This window comes from Apis cerana, linkage group LG10 (genome assembly GCF_029169275.1).
Source record: "Apis cerana isolate GH-2021 linkage group LG10, AcerK_1.0, whole genome shotgun sequence".
Taxonomy (NCBI): domain Eukaryota; kingdom Metazoa; phylum Arthropoda; class Insecta; order Hymenoptera; family Apidae; genus Apis; species Apis cerana.
Window position 1 is genome coordinate 3,893,829 of NC_083861.1, and position 18,659 is coordinate 3,912,487.

Here is an 18,659-nt window from a genome sequence, read left to right on the forward strand (position 1 = left end):
TTTATAACGAATAATATGAGCTAATGGGCTGCGTTCGCGATTGTATTTTTGGTGGATAGATTTTTTATTTTTTTTGTTTTTGATTGATGTAATTCTTGTTCTAATTTTTAGAATTTTGAAATTTAAATTTTAATTATTATTTTTTTTTGTATCTTTGAATATTAGTATAATTCTTTGGTTGAGTGATATAGTTTGCTAGATGACATAATTCTGTTTTTTTTTGTCATTAATTTTTAAAACATATTTTGAATAGTTTTTTAGATGTCGCCTTAGGCTATTTCTCATTGCTACATCTTGCACTCTGTTCCTCTTGCACTCTGAAGGTGGCGTTAGTTTCCGAAGTTATTTTTTTCATGAAATGAATGAAGAATAATAGATTTTTTTTTATTTTTAAATTATGGTTTTCAATATTTTATATTTTTAAGACATTAAATGTATAAAATATTGACATATATATATGTGTCCTATATAAAGTTAAGTAATTAGGTTATAATATTTGTCAAGTCGATATTTCAGAACTTGTAATCCTGAACGTACCATCAAATGTTACGTGTATTGTGTATCTTGTTTGTAAATATAAAAAGAAAATATGTCAAATAATTATGTTTTATCTCTTTTTTTCATGTATTCGATCTTAAAATTCTTTGTCCAATTCGTAGTTTTGTATTTACAAACAATTACAATAATTGTTCTTTCGAATAGTTTTTTAATCGTTACTCTTGATTAATAGTAGTTGGTTAATCTTCTGTCGGTATATAGAATTTTGTCTTCGTAACTTATTTTTTTCACCATTAGGTGGCATGTTAAAATATTATTGAGTGTAAGGAATAAAATTTTTTCAGCGGGACAGTTTCTAAATTCAAAATAATATTATTATTTCATAATTTTATAGAACAGCTGTTTTATTTATCCCATTGTATTTTCGAAATCAATTGTAATATAGTCGGTATCTTTTAATTCCAATAATACTTTTCAATATTTCTAAAAGTTTATTATCTTATATAAAATAATTACATTTACATATTTTATAATTTTAACAATTATTTATCCGCGTACGGGACGTTTAGCTTGAAGAGGAGAGAAAAGAATGCTTTGAGTAACCCTATTCCAACGGTAAAGTCAAAAGCTAACCGGGTCTACATTTTATGATTTGAGTTTATTACTGTTGACCGACCATTGCATACAAAAGGATGCTGTCGAAATCCTTTTCTGATGGACCAGTTTTCTGTCAGCGGAAATTGACCGAGACGATTTTAGAATAAGTGTCAAAGGTTAACTGGGTTCATTTTGCGGTTTGCCTACGTCAACAATGGACATTGGACAGTGGCCATTGTTACCGAGAGGCGGCAGCATCCCCATCCGGATGGACCAGTTTTCCAACAGGAACCGCGGAGATGATTGGAAAGGGCAGGACCTCGCCACACGAGCAAACAGGTTTCGCTCGATGGGACGAGACGCTGTTGAACGAAAATGGATCGTGATCTAGATCAGGTGAAAAACTGGTCCATGATACGAAAGTTCTTTCAAAAATAGAGCAAGTTATCCATGGGTTATTTGAGCATAGAGATCAAAGATCAAAATGTGGGAAAGTAAAGTACAGGTTCATTATTTGCGGATAGAAACGAATTTTGATTAAATTAGATTCAATTTTATTTAATTTTTTTTGGATAAAAATTCAATTATTTAATAATAACATATAATAAAATATAAAATTTTATATCAAAGCTTAAATGATTATTTGAATTTTTAAACAAATTGAAAATTCATTTATATTTTTGCTCATGAAGGTTTTGAATTGATTATTCTTTCGTTTATTTTTCACATTACCATGGTAGAAATCCGTTCTTCTCTAGACTTTGTCTGGATCAATTTCCGCGGGTTGTCCCAAAGAAAATTCTTGTCGGTACTAAACGAACTGGTTAAAAAAAGAAAGATGAGGGGGGGTTCGGACAAAGGAACCAGAGCACTCGATCAAAAGTGAAAAAAAACAAAGGCCGGTGACGTGTGTGTCACATGAGACGCCGAAACCAGCCCACATTGGCCACTTCTTTCACCTGTCCATCATTCGTTACTGCCCTCTAAAGAGGACGTCTCCACCGCTGAAAGAGGACATTTGCGTTTCCGTGCTCGTACCAGTCATTGTGCGCTTTTATCGGCCGTTTCGCGTTCTACCAGGGATTTCGTGTGCTCCTCGTGGGGAATACTTGAAAAGGGAGCCTACCATCGTAATTGACTGCTTTATTCCGGATTCCAGACCCGAGCTACGATGCGTAATCGCGCGATAGTCGTAGTTCAATATTTCGAATCGAAAACGAACGAGGTAAATGCTTTGTCCTAATACAAATCGATGTTACGAATATATTGGGTGATTTGGTAAGAAATAATAAAGATCCGGTAGTGAAAATTATTACATTATAAGTTTCAATTTAAATGCCTTTTAGTCTCATATGTTAATTATGAACAAAATTATGATCTTTTTAACATCTTTTACGACAGTAAAAGTTGATGAGAAAAAAAAAATTAAAAAAAAATAATTATTCCTCAATGAAAGGGATTCAAGATCCATCAGTCAAAAATTACCACCATTATAAAAGGATTACACGTTCAAGTCACCTGGATTTCCCTTTAATTTATCGAAGGATCGATGAAACCTTGCTAATATTCTAGTAGATAAAATGAAATAAAACAAATAAAGCAATAAAACAAACAGTGAAGCAATTTCAATCAAGAATGAAGAACAAGAAGGAAGATTTCAGCCAATCTCATGTAGAAACGAATTCTTACACGGTTACACTCTTCGCCTCGCCTCTCGAGTTAATTTGTCTTTCGTCTGCAAAGACGTATGTCTCCCCCAAGGAGGGTATGAAAAGGTTTCGCTACGTAGGTACACGCTGCATTACCCCCATTCGTATCGGTAACGAGGCCTCCACCTACGGGGCTGGATTTCGTTCGAGTACCAGGTGTACTCGTGTAGACGTACGCGGTATTGCCAGAACACCCCGTATATAGGGAGGGCGTATTTGTTTTACTGCCTGGCTGCCGGCATTGGTTGAGAACGTGCTCCGCATTCTTGAAATCGTGCCACCCTTGTTATGGCATAGACTCTACACCACCATCACCCTCCCTCTGCACATCCCGCCGTCAAGCTGGCTCTCTTCTTTCCTGGCGCTAGAATTACCAGGATCGACAGAAGGATCGTCATCCACCCTTCCACCCTTATCCCGGTCGTAAAAATTCTTGAGTTCTGTAATGGTCACGCGACAAGGAGAGTAAAGATATTCGCTCGATTTTGAACAAACTTGACGGATCTTGAGACGATTGGAAAAGATTATTTGATTCTTCCTGGGATTAATTACAAGAATTCTCTAATTTGAAGATGATGTATATTGAAATGATTGAAAGAACTCGTTTCAAACTTCTTAACATTGATTGTGTTCGTGTAAAAATTGAAAGAGTTTATTATGTGGTGAATATAATGACTGAGATGAAGATAGTGATATGATAATTAATTATTAGCAATATGGAGTGTAAGTTAATTACTTTTCCATCGTCAAGAGCATTTCCAAATTTCAAATATCATCGTCAAAGTCTTTTCCCTATCGCCTTTTTAGACGAGGAAAAATATAAAATAAATTTTCGGGGCTAATCGTTGAGGATTCTCATTTTTCTTCACCGGTAATCGTAAGTTCTTATCTTTCACAACCGTGTCATTCCCCTCGAAACAATACCGGTGTATCTGATTTCCGATCGCGCTACAACGAAGGGTGGCAAGAAGTGAGTCGTCACATCAATGGTGGACTCAGTTTTTCACCATTGAAAATCGTGAATTTAGAGAGAGAAATAATAAAAAGTAGAAATATTAAAAATATTAAAGTGAAGGGAAAAAAAGAGAAAGAGAGAGGGATAGAACGAAAGAAGGACACGAAAGAAGAGTCCAGTACTCTGTCGATCCTAATTTACGGCCAGGATTTCAGGCATTTATGTCTTTCCGATAAGGTCGTTCACGCAGATGCTGTGCAGTGCACCGATGGATGGATATTCTTCTTATTCTTTTGTTGTATTTTCTTCTTTTTCTCTTTTCTGTAGGCTTTTTCTTTCGATTCTCGCGTGATGGCTGGCTGTAACAAAGTCCATGGCTCATGGGTTGATCTTTCTTGAGGCATAAAACGAAACTTTAACTCCAATGGATTCGATTAGTAGAAACATGTATATAAAAATAATATACTCAAATTTCTCTTGTAAAAATTATTCCTAACTACTATCTTAAACATAGATATTTAAAAATAGAAACAAAATAGAAATAATGAAAAGATTCATTGGATATTGAAAAATATTCTCTTGTTTCTTTTCATTATTTAAAATCAATGTCCCTCCATTTTTGAGGAGTCAATTTTGAATGGAGAGAATTGCGTAATCGTTTAAAAATAATGTCGTTACATAAAAAACGTTCTATAGAAAATTAAACAAAAAGAACAAAAAGAAGATAATTTATATAATAATATAATTAAATAGTATATAATTTTTCAATCAGAATATTGAAAAAATCGATTACTCTTTCTTTTTGTTAACAGACATAACTATCGCGTAATAAAATCGAAAATGTAATAAATTTTATTCCGATTTCTCGTCGATCAGTCAGCATCCGCGGTAATATTTGTTTAAGAGACAGACGACCGGAGATTCGATAAAATTGGAAATTTCGGCTTTTTTCCGTCCATCTAGAAGGGTGTTAAATTCCCTGTGAGATTCGATTGGTTGACGGTCCGTGGCGGGAGCAGATTTCCTGTCCGGAAGAGACAGTAAGATGGGTTTGTCCATGGTTTTCCATTGCACCATCACCTTTCCTTTCCTTCGATTTCGTTTCGTTTAAATAATTTTTTATGAATTTTTTATGAAAATCACATTACATACCTACATCTATGTATTAAAATTATCAATCTTATCAATAAAGAGCATCAATTTTCGAATTTTTTGAAAAATATTTTTATGAATATATAAAATTAAAAAGATATTTACATACGTCGTAAAAAAAAAAGGAAACGAAATGGCAATTTTCAATCCTCCCCCTCCAATTAAGTGTAGTAATTCAGATCACATTGAATTATTCTTTCTATCGATCATTTCCCATGAATCAATTCGGTTTGCTGTACGAACTCAACAAGGATGAAAGCGTCACGGCAGCACTTTGTGTACTGAAGAACTGCGACTTCCAAGGGAGAAAGTATCGATATAGCTACTCTTCTTACTTTTGGCCACTATCCTCGGAAGTCGACAAGGGGGGATAGGATGGCCAGAATTTATAGCGTCTTTTGCGATCCCGGCGGGTAGGGATGAGGCGGCCACCCCTCAGACTCAATGTTTTCTGCAGGGAAAGTCGGAAGTCGAGTCGAACCCTGGCCAGGACTAGCCGTATCCCATACGTCTTGCTAACAGACCGGATAGGTTTCGTCTCGTTTCTCGTTCGAACAAAAAATCCTTTAAAATTAACCGACCAATCTATCACAGTTTTCCTCGCGTATCCGAGCAAACTATATTCCAATGAATTTTTTAACCCGGATTTCCTTTCTTAATTCATCCGATATAGTAACGTAAACGATTTTCAAACGAATACCGATATGGACAATACGTGAACGTTATCGGGTAGATTTAGTTGGACGACCGAGTCCCTCCATTTTCCGAATGGACTTCTGACCCAACCATCCCACGGCTCACGGGGATGCTTTTTATTAGACTCCACCAGGATCACCCGGTATACTCGTGTGAATGTGTGTCCGTATACGTCGAGGAGTCCCGTATATGCGATGGCAGTAGCCATGTTAGGGGTGGAGGGACAGCCCCATTCGCCAAATTAACTGCGTTAGATCGGGACCCTGGAATTCTTTACGCTTTCCTCGACCTACGACCGGCCATTTTACGCTGTATTTTTCTACGTAAACTGCTCGTCCCTTGGCCACCCTTTTTACTCCCATCCAACGGTCCGGGCTCCTTTTAGCTTCTCGTTTCCAACGCTTGATTAATTCTTGGCGGATTTTATTAGGAATTTTATCGTATATTTTTAATACAATAATATGACAATATATTTAAATTATGCATATCTTAAGGGAAAGTATTTTTCCATGTGTGATTATGAACATAGATATCAATTTTTGATAATTTTTTTAATCAAATCTATCGCATAGAAGTGGGACGGTGATCTGTCTATTTCCAATTCAAAATTTTATCCGTAGTAATCCATAGAATAATTCGTTAAAGAAATAACGGAGTAAAAAGAGAAAAGAAACGCGTGAATAAGGGATGAAATCCTCGAGAACGAGGCGAAAAAATGTTTGCGTTCGTCTCTCGACTCGTTTAACTTTAATTATTTCGTTACACGGCGGTCTGGTTTCGCGTTTCCGGCCTCGAGACTTTGCCGTGAACTTTTTCGAAGGCGGTGAAAGTGCATAATGCGAGAAACTTAAGTAACGATTTCACTAGGAAACTTCCACGCGACGAGACTTTAAAGGCGAACGTCCAAGACGCTCTCGCACCGGCTTAATCGAATCGCTAATGTTTGTAAAATCTTTGTTCGAGACATTTTAAAGAGAAGAAGACGAGTACAGGCCGTTCGATCGAGGTTGATAAAAGCTTGATAAAGCTGGGGTCCTTTAATCCATTCCAAATAACGGAAAACTAAATGAAAAATATATGTTCTATTTCACGTAAAAATCGTAAAACAATTCATTTTTCGATTCGCTAATATTATCAATATTCGATAAGATATAATGCAAAATCTTCATTTTTTTTTTAATTTTCCAATTAATTCGACTTTATATTTTATTACAAAGTTCTTGTATTCTACGGAACTTCTACCAACATCTACATCTTTATCGAGTTTCCATCGGAGAGACAGAACGATTCCAAATTCAAGAACGATATCTCAATTTCTTCTCTTTCCCCTCCGGTCACGATCAATTATATAAGACACCCCCCGGAAAGACAGATGAAATTGTTTGACGATTCCACGAACCTCTCCGACTCGTCCAAATATCTTCCTACCCCGCGTGTAATCCTAAGTGGCCGAAAATCCCTATCAATTGACGGAAATCGGCCAGTTCCCCTATTTCCCTCCCTCCCCTCTTTCTATACCCTACTCGTTAAATCCATCGCCGATGGCCGATGGTCCTTCGTCTTCACGTGGAACGTATCCTCGATTCGATCATGGGTAACTTTCTGAATAGGTGATCACGTAAAACTGATTTAGCAATTTGCCCATTCCGTAGCGGCGCGATCTCAGTTCAAATTGAGTATAGTCCAAGTCTTACTCGGGTGAACCACTACTAATCCAATTCCAGAGATCTCAAGACGTTCTGGCCGTGGGTGGGCGGGAGGTGGACGAAAGAGAAAGAGACGCGGGGATGTAGGCGATGTATAGACAGAGGGTGAAACGAGTGAGAGAAAGGGGAAGAAAAGCGTGGGAGGGAGAGAAAGGGAGAGACGGTGGGGGTGGTCGAGGAGAGTTCCTGGGCCAAGATATAATATCGCCTATGCAAATAGCCTTTGGACTTAGACCGGCTGAATATACTTTGGCGTTAGTGGCTCGAGTTAGACCGTGTCGTATTTTCCGTGGACCGAGTGTACCGTGTTATAGGTAGAGAAGGGAAAGGGAAAAAAAATTCTGTCATCGGAACGTGTTTCGTTAAGCCGTTGTTCGACAAAGTCCTTCTTGGACCCTTGTAGACAAGTCGTTTCAAGCGAAAGTTTGCTCGAGAACGGCTACTCAGAACTCTCGTTACTCTCGTTGCCTCTTTCTGTCCTTCTTTCTTCTTTCGAATTCGTTGAAAGTAATCTTTTATATAAATATTATTTCTCGAAAATTTTTTTTAATCCTTTTTATAATTTTAAATTATTTTTCTTTTAATTATTTTTTTAAAATATATATATTTTTCTGTTTAGTTTTGTTGGAATTTAATTCGTTATTGGTCGACCATATCATATACCATGCAGGTATATGAAGAACAGGTATATTAAAAATTCGCGATTTTTTAGAAATTGTAGTTTAATGTATCCGGATTCAACGAGAAAAATCAAAAAGAAAAAAAAATTTAATATTTTTATAAAAAAAAGAAAATTTTCCTGGATTAAAAAATATATTTAATCCAGTTTAATCGAACTTCTCAACTCTCAATCGGGCAGGGAAGGGAGGAAAAAGCTAGAAAATCACCTCTAATATCCGTGGAATCGTATCACGCGTACAAAGACGTTTTCGTGTATATACGATCGTCTAAAATAACATAACAGAGCGTCCACCATACCACGAGAGGTACGAACGTAACCGATGAAGCGAAAAGGGGTGCGAAAGGGGAGAGTCGGGGCGGCTGTAAAACCCCGGAGGGAGAAGGCAGGGGTTAGGGGCGGGGGGACAACATTAGGCAGGCTTTCGAGACGAGACGAGGGTAGGACGTTTGAGGTCAGTTCGGGGCGGTTTTTTCAACCCCCGGAGCGAGTCGCTCAATACCAAGCCGCCCCTCGACTGACCAATGGTCGGCCTCCGGCCCCCACCATCCCAACTAGCTGACCAGCAACCCGATTGGACGAAAACTTCCCGAGGGATACTCTATCCGGCAAGGATACTCACGGCCCGAATCCTCGAGACCCGCTAACTAACCGGAGAGGAGAGATTATGTACCGGGTGGCGCGTTCGATATCGGTTCATACCTGGTTGTGCATATATACGTATATATTAGTGATCGTGGAATTCGAGAGGGCAATCTCATTTGGCGGGGAAATCTCTGATCAGGGATTACAATGAATTTGCAACTTTGAATTCCATACTGATTATTCGATCGATCATTCCTGTATGGAATTGTATCCGAAATAGCTTGGAACGGATATTGTAATTGATTTTAGGGAAAATATTAAGGGTTGGAAGTTTGAATCTTGGAATTATTTTATTTGTTGTAAATAGATAGATAGGTACTGTACTGTAAGATAGGTAAAATAAAATCGTGTTTTGATTGATTTTAAGGAAAAAATATTGTTAAAAAAATTTTAATCTCTAACCAAAGACCTATCTACTTTACTTTCCAAATATTTATCAAACATCTTCAATTAATATTTAATACTTTTATTATTATTAACAAATGTTTACGTGATTCTTTCGTTACTTACATTTCTAAAACTGCTCTGACGTAAAGTTGGTAAAACGCCAATAACCTAGTTACTAAAAAATTCTATCTTCACAGAGTTAAGAGGGTTCCCAAAGTTCAAAGAGGAAGAGGATTTCCATGACAAAAAAAAGTTAATATCCACGCGACAGGATTTTCCTCCCCAGGAAAGCCATGATATTTCCTATCGCGTCACCCGCTAGACACGTCGAGATGAGTACGGTGTTGCAAGGTGGGCGTCGATGTGGTCGTCGTGCGTGTCGGAGTGTTTACGAATGTTATCAGCATAATAGTGGGACACCCTATATCCGTCCAGCGACACCGGTCTGTCCTGCTAGTTTGTTCGAGATGATATCGGCCGTCTCTCCTTTTCGTTAGATTCCGGTGTGTCTCTAAAGCAGATGGGCGTTGAAACTCTGCCAAAATTCAGATCAACCTCGCTGACTTAAAGACACCTTAAAGTTTCGGTGGTTGGTGCAAATGGGTGGGGTTAAAGAGCGGAGGAGAGGGATACGCGCGGAAATTTCAACCCGATCGCCGCGCTTCTACGATGGAAATGATGTCGCGAGTTAATTTGGATCGATTTCCGACCGTGCTGGCCCGCGTCTTTGAACTTCCGGTCGAGTGGCTGTTTATCGGTATATTGGAAATTTCTCGCGCGGATACATTCGTTACGTTGCGTTACGAGCGACACGTATGTAAGAGGGTTTTTCGATACGCGTGGACGAATTTCAATCCAAAATTGTAGGCCATTATAAAAGACGTGAAAGTGTGAAAATGATATCTGGAACTTGAACGGAAAAATTGTTAATCGAATTGCGATTAAATATAAATAGTTATAGTATATTATTATAATATTGTATAATAATATATTATACTATAATAATAATATCAAAGAAAAGTAAATTTTCAAGAGAAAGTTAGCAGGATAAATCACAATAGTTTTGATATAGTATTTTATTTTCCAAAGATGCGTTTTTTTATTCGAATCCATCGTAAGTATAATTTTCGTATGAAAAAGAAAAAGAAGATTCAGGATGCATATTGTAACAATACAAATAAGATTAATTAATTCACGTTTGACGAATTTCTAAAAGCACTATACATCGTGCTTCCAAAATTTTTCAAAAAAATGAAATTGATCAATGCGTATTACGAATTTATCAATCTTCCCTACAATTCATATCCACGAAACATAGTCGCAATCTCCTTCACACGCGCGACAGGTATTTCTTCGGCAAGGTATATTTTTTTTTTTCTCCCCTTCTTCTTCGCTTTCGTCGGTCTTTACTCGTTCTCCGGTGCAGACAGGACCGGCTGGGACGGGGCTCGAGCCCACGGGACTGGGATCAAAGGAAGAATTATCAGGGTTCCGAGCGCGGTCCGGGATTTGGTCCCGCAGGAGACTTACCACATGTAAATAAGGACAGAGCTTCTGTAGCTCGCTCCTACCCTGCGTAAATAACATTTTTCCGATACCGACGGAATAACCCTCCGCGCCGGAAACCCCGTACTCGCGTATTCCGCGCTGATCTTTCGTCGTTCACTCGTTTCATCCCCCCCTTTATCGATTTCGGAGAAAAATCGAACGAGCTTTGTCGAAATATGGAAACAATAGAAGGATTCGTAACTTTCGAATTTTATACAATTTCAATTACGAAATTCTCTTAGTTTCGTGACTTGATTTGGATATCAGAGTGTATGAAGAAATTATTGAATATCGAGCATTATAAATATTAATTCTTCAAATTATTCATTGAAATCAAGAACATATTGGACACGTTGGATCGATAACCAATGAATGGCAGTCGATTGTTTAGGCGTGATGATTTATCGTTGTCTTCTTCCGCGGCGAGATTATTATCTATTCGTAGATTAGACTGTCTTTCGGGGTATTAATATTTTCGCGGTTGATGACTCGGTATTATGTTTCTTCGTAAGCTAAAGATAGAAGCCTTTGTCGTGATTCTTTGCTGGGGAGACAGAGCACGGAGATAAAGGCCATTCAACGACGCTTGTTTTTCACTCTTTTTCCTTAAATATTGGACCTCCAGTGGTATACACTGATAAATAGGAACAGTCGAGATTGTTCGTCTTTTTTCCTATTTCCTATTTTTTTGTCCAACATGTGGTTTATAAAGGGTTGAAAGCGGTATTGTGACGTTTGCGAAGTATTGATTTCGAGTGGTTTTCGGAGCAGCTTAGGTGAAACGATTAGCCAGCTCACTATGAATTATTTTACAAATTATAGGCAAACAAAAATGGCTTAATAACGAAGATAATGAAATTAATTGTTGCGATATTTAACAGATATCGTATCAATGTAGAAAATAAATTAACTCATTTGTTGTAGACATATATCAGTGGAATAGTTAAAATTTTTCTTAGTTCGAGAATGTCTTTCCTATTTTTTTTTTCAATAAATCGTCAAAATTATCTTCTGTTTTATAAATCGAAAAAGGGATTTGCTTTTAAATTCGTTTCCACAGATATATATCTGTAAAGAAAAAAAAGTTGAAAGTATCTTTAAAAACTCAAAAGAAGGATAAGAAGCCATAAAATCCTCCTTGACACAGTCCATTATATCCTCCATCCTACATAGTCCTGAATTGAATTTTTAATATTGTATATATTTGTTAGACTTTTTAAATATTTATCTAATTTGAAATTATCAATCGTTCATCAAATATTTCAAACATTTTCCCGCAAAAACGTAAATATATCATCAAGAATGATCGATATGAACTTTTTTCCAACAATCTACCCTCAATCCCGGACAAAACCTCCCAGTATCCAGATTACAAAACCGCGAATAAAACGCACACTGTTAAACGAGGATAATTCTCAGCCACGTATCGTCATAATCGAAAACAATGGAAAACAAACAACAACAAAAAGAGAGGGACAAAGATGCCAAAAGAGAGAACGAAATATCTAGAATTTTAATGGACCGTATACCGGTGCGTTTGGAAACGCAACGCGGCTCTTGATTTTTCACGTTTCTCGTTTACCCGTCCGTTTTTATCCTCCCTCGAACCACCCTCTATTCCCTCTATTCCCTCTCTCCAACAACCCTCCACCACCCTTGTCTCTCGCCCGCGCGAAACAGAGACAGGCATTTTTGTTTCCCCCCATGCTCTCCTCTTTTTTCTTGCTCGGCCAGCATATTCGGTGACGGTGGCGGCTCTACGTTTCAAAATGTATGCAAAAGACCGGAGCACCCCGCGCATCCTAACACGGTACACACGAAGGAGAAAGTCGCGTCTCACCCTCCCGCGTTCTCGACCGATTATTCTTTTTCACCCTCTCGAGTTGTCGCGCACTCGATTTTCGAACGAGGTTGCGAACGATCCCGCGAGTAACTGTTATTAGATTCGTGGAAAGACAGGATGGGGTGGAGTGGGGTTGAATTTGGATCGTGATAGGTCGAAGGTCGAGGCCGAGGGAAATTTTCGCCGGACTGTACCGGGGTCCGGTCGGCGTAGTTACCATCGATTCGTGGCCGCAACTGTTTCGTCGTTTAAAAAAGGAACGCCTCGAGTCTTGGGGTGGAAAGACATCTTTTCTCGAACATATATTTCTGTTTGTTCGAGGGGCTAGCCAACAGGCTACGAACAATATGGGGTCATTTTACGTGTTTCCTTACATGGCCACGGGTTGTATCTCGTCCCTGGATTTCGATATCGAAGAGATGGACCCTGTTTTCGCGAATTGTCGATATTTATTTGATTCCGGAAGATGATGATTGGCAATTGATTATCGGTGATAATGGGATATAAGAATTGATGAATTGACTTTGTTTGAATTTTAATCTAATCTTCTTAGATAGTAGATTAAAATCGTTATTAGTTTTCAGAGATTTTGAGGCTTTTAGGAATTATTAAAAAAATGAGTAACAAGTAATTAGTAAAAAATTTCCAATAATTTTAATTCATTAAAAGTCAGCCAAACCAAATTAATCAATTTCATTATATTCAAATATTAATGATTTAGTTTTTTAAAAGTTAAACAAATATCGATAGTTTTTTACATTCAAATTAAGAAGGAATGATTACAACTTTCTATTTTTTCCTTTCTTTCATCTTATTTTTCATCGATAAATATTCGTAGATTTAAATAAAAACAATAACTTTCGAAAAAGAATCTTTACGCGGATTCATCGAAGCCCGGAAGTCTTGCGGGTAACTGTACCGCTCCTAACCCGTGCCATGGACCTCGCAAAGTGGATCTTCGGTGGTGCATATTGATTTACGATAATTTCATTATTTTCCCGCCGGTTCTTGTAACCGATTAACGTCTCTTCCTGGGGGCAACTGTCCGCCAATTGAAATGCAAACGATCCCCGCGTTATCTCGTTTCTTTCGCTCGGCCAATTCGTTTCGAAGATCGTTCAAGATCGACAACTTTTCTCAACTTTGTTCCTCTCGTTTTTCTCTCTCTCTCTCTCTCTCTCTCTCTTCTCCATTCGTACAGAAATACGGGATACAAATAAGAATACGCGTATCCAGAGAGTTTGCACCAAGGAAACGGACAAAGAAACAGCTCGAAAAGGAAAAGGGGGACGAGGGAAGGGAATGCGAGGCGAGCCAAAAGGGAGGGAAAGAGAATTTTATTGGCTCTGACTTGGCGCCCCCTAACGTCTACTCGTTTGCCTCGCAGATTTTCATATGTTTTCATCCGCTTGGAAAATTAGGACGTTATACAGCAATTGGAATCTCGCGAGCTACTTCAGACGCCGAGGCATGGCCTTTGTGAAACGAGTTACGCAGTTATCGACAATATGAGAGGGTGTACGTACGTGGTATACTTGCTCCGATACTTTTTAAGGAATCGATTCGATTTTGAAATTGCAAAGATAGATTTAAAGATGGTGTAGTTGGTATTACTTCTGGTGAAGGAAATTCTGGAGAAAAGGAAATTAATATTATTTTTTTGTTACGTTTATTTTCTATTTAAAGGAAAGTCATTTTATAGGGGAATTTTTATGGATTAAACTTATAACTAAAATTAATTATTTGAACCATTTGTGAAGAATGTTTATAGGAGACTTGTAACTTTTATAATTATTTCTCCAGTTTATCTTTGTTAAGTTCTTCATATTTTGAATTTTGAAGAAGAAACAAGTGTAGAAAATGATATATGATTATTTATATAGGGAAAACTACGTACGAAGATTCTTATCTACAGAATTTCTCCTCTCCAGAATCAAAAATAATAAGAGAATTTACAAAAACTTGGAAACTCAAAAACTCAAAAAGAAAGAGTGATATCTACTTTAAATTTCTTCGCTTCTCTCCTTACTACTGGAATAAAACGTTAATGAAAAACTTGCGAAAGTTCGAACAATCGTTTCAATTGGAAGAATAAAGAAGAATATACATACGGATAAATGTCCGAAAAATGGTCCTTGCAGTTATCCTGAATCGAAGAAATTCACCATTGACTTCGAGGGGGTGATGTTTTTGTCGGAAGCGTGGCTACATCCACCGCAGGAGGGCGCGTATAAAAAACATATTTCGAGGTCCTGCCAGGGCTGCGGCAGGGTGGACCTTGATTCTAATATATCAAGCCAGATCGATACTATTCCGCAGACTTCGGTTGTTCGGAAACCATCCGGAGCGCCCTTCCACCTTCTTCCTCCTGTTCTCTCGACGACGACCACCACTCTCTCAAATATCCTCCAACTTGGAATCACTGGAAAGACGAGGATAAGCCACACGTAGATATAACGCGGAAAATTCGAGGAGTCCCTCGATACGACTTTTGTCTTATTATTCGTTCCTTTATTCCCTTTTCTTCGTTGAAATTTCGATGAGGCCCTTTCTCTCTTCTTCTCTTCGATTGCTCTTATATTTTATGAGTCCGGGAATCGTGAATGTTTGGCCCATTATGGAAAATTTAAAGATAAAATAATAGATAAAATATAAAGTACAATATAAAGTTAGAATATATTTAACAGCAGGCAAATAGTCTATTTAAATTTTTAAATTTGCATAAATATTCTACTAGGTATTCCATATTTGCATAAGATATAAAAAATATAATTTTATAAAATATAAATCAGAAATATAAATGTAATTTTTATAATTGATAGAAAAATTTGATTCTTTTACACTCAAGAAATCACGAGGGAGAAGATTATGAAAGGGAAATCTAAGTATTAGTTATAATAACTTATAATTTTAAAAAATAGAATTCACAATGACATAAATTATACAAAAAGAAAAACGGAAGAAGAAAAGGAAGAATTATAAAGGAAATATTGCAATAAATTATAAATTAATCAAGAAATTAATTTAAGAAGGGATATAAAAGAAATAAGTTAATCAAGACGACGTGTTCTTTTCAACAGAAGTAAAATCGAACGTTATCATTAAACATTTTCACGTAAAAACAAATCCATCACAACTAAATTTTATAAAGTATAAAATCGTAGCAAAAAAAAAAAAAAAAAAAAATAGGAAGAAAGGAAGAAAGCAAGGAAGAAAGCTAGTCTACAAAGCAAACATACACAACTTTATCAGGAACGTTTTCGTTTTCCCCTTACGAGAATCCGAGGAGCATCGTTACACGATGAACAGAGACGAATTATAGTGTTGTAAGTGCAGAAAATAGGTTAACGATCGAAAGTGGCGTCGAATCTGTATCGATCCTAGTTGAAGTGGCGGGAGGGCAACGAAATCAGATTACACAAAGGGCTCTTACCTGATGCGGTGCGTGCGAAGTCTGGCCCAAAACTGGCACCCCTTCCGTGGTGTGGAAAAGGGGTAAGCTTTTTCCGTGGTCGCACATATGCATCCGTGTGCGTAACATCAAGAACCACACGCAACTGGCTCATCCCCTTCCTCACTTCCGTTTTGATGCTACGTTTGCTCCGTTAGTCGGCCAATCATACAATTAATCTATTGCAGTTTTCTATTCGTATACTTGATTTTTAATTTCGATAATGATACAGAAAGAAGTTGATTTTTTTTATTTATATAGAAAATTGAAGATCACGGCAAATTTAGGTTCGACTTTAAATTTGTTCTTGTGTAAAGATTTCATGGTTTTCAAGTAGTAAAAATTCGTAAGGAAGAAAAGAGAAAAGCTTACTTCTACGTAATTCGACCGATTCTTGCGATTATCGTCATTTTTTTAACAACGTAATTATCTCGACCAAGTTACAACTAGGTCAAACTTTACCCCTTTTACAACCTTACGAAACGTTAGAATTTATATTCGAATATTTCCATGCACATTGAAGATGTCGAAATTTTTTTCGCGCTCGTACGAGAAGGAACGGGTGTTCGAAACGGGTGTTTTCGGAGAAGGGATGAAAAATCTGGGATTTCGAGACAGATTTGATGGAACGAGGCAGACGATAGCCATGCGCGATAGCGCGAGAATTCGCGCGGCCCATTGGGCATAGGTCAGGCAGAAGCCAATCCGACGAAACTCTCAGATATATGATAAAAATTGACTGGAGATATATCCCCACCCCCTCCACGCGCGCTTGGTCGAATTTTCGTTCGTCCCTTAAATCCCTCGAATAACGCGGTTCGAGGAAGACCCTCGTCCATTTTCCCTTCGCTCAACGATAACGCGGTCCTTGGAAGGAACGGGGAGGAGAGAATGGGAGTGCCGAGTCATCGGTGTACGATAAAAAAATGATCCGTCTGGAAAAAAACGCGAGAGGGTGCGCAGAACGATCCTCTCGTGGTCCGATCCTGTTGTTTCGGACGGGGTGATATCTCATCGAGGTCTGACGTGAAAGACTCGTTTTTTTAATGGAACAGGAAATTAGGAACGTTTCCTCGATAGTGAATAAACGGCGTTTCTTCGCTTTGGATTCTTTTGTAAGGGTTGTTCACGGTTCCTTGTCCACGACGATGGAATTGGGAAGTGATTAAGATAGAGATGAATCAGATATTTCTCGAGAATACTTATACATTATATGTTCTTTGGTATAGAAATTGGAATATTATTATTATATTTTTTTGTAAAATTTTAACGAAAATTGATAGTCTCAGCTTTGAGAATAATTATTTTTCCAGTTACCAAATAATAGGAAGATTATTCTTTTGTTCGAGATAAAATTTATATCATTATTATAAAATTAATTTACAAATTAGCCTGCAATCTGCAATTATACAATGTCCATTGCATTTAGGTGTGATTATTCGTTTTGAATAAAAAATTAAATTTGTTTAATATGTATTGAAACAAAAATAATATGAGCTTCCAATAAATTCAAGTATATTTTAATTCCATTAAAACAGAATCTCTACTAATTACAATCTCTATTAATTACAATTTTAATTAATTCCACTTAAAAAAAAAAATCTCTTGCGCACAAGATAAAAATATCATGCGAACACGTGATTTCACGCATAGTAGCCATGCGGGATAATCGATCGAGCGGCCAACGATGTCGAGGGAATTTAATATCGGCGGAATCCGTTTTCGACGGTGCTCAGGCATTATGATTCATTCGGGACGAATATGTTCGCGGCAGTCTACGGCGGCGTAGACAAAAATTCGTGGCATCCTCTTTACCCGTTCGCGGCAACTTACCTGCCCGCGGAAATTTCTTTTGCACGCGACGAACGGGAAATATTTTCAGAAATCTTGCAAAGCCGAGGCAAATCCGCGATCCCCGCGATGTATACCACAACCTCGTTGCATAAGTTTTGTCTCTTCTCGCTCTTTCCCGCCGAGCGGTTCGAATTCTTAAAAATCGAACAGACCAACAATGGCGGCTTATTCCCGCGTAAATTTTCGATCGACTATCATCGTTTTCATTACGCAAGAATCGTTTTTCTGTCGGTCGAAAATATTTACACTGGAAAAAAAATCTCTCATCGAGAACGATGAATAATTTTTACGTAACGCTTTCTTGCTTTCTCGCGCGCATTCCATTTCCCTTTTGTTACCTGTAACCGATGAAAATTGGACGATACATATTCCGGTTGATTCTCCATTCGATTCTGTATTTCTTTGAAATTTTAATGTGGCCTATGCTCTATGCTCGGCCAAAGCGGCGACGGGGGTGGTGAAGATGGTAGGGCGAAGGGTTGGACAGAATGCCGGGCGTAAACCGGCGGCCATTACCTTCGATTTCGAAATAAATTGCGCGCCATAAACAGGGCGGTCCATAAGAATACATACGACCGGCTTACCGCTGAGGTACCCAATGTTCTGAAAAATGTAGCCTTGCCGTGGTGATATCGATCCTACCACCCCCTCTGCATCCTCTCCCTCTTTTTCTATCTTCCTACTTACTCCGCTCTTTTTATTTCTTTTTTTTTCTCTTTCTCTTCTCGTGTACATATCCACTTTTTTTCTCTCCCTCCCTATTTCGCCTCGTTTCTCGCGTTTTCGGTTGGAACCATTGGAAGGACCAAACGGCCTCGGTTTAATTTCGAAGGCGTAAAATTCGTTCCTCGAGGACGAGTTTTCGGGATCTTTAGTCGATGGTCCCTCTACCCCCTGGAAAATCGTCGAGTGGAGTGTCAAAAGGATTTTTGTATATAC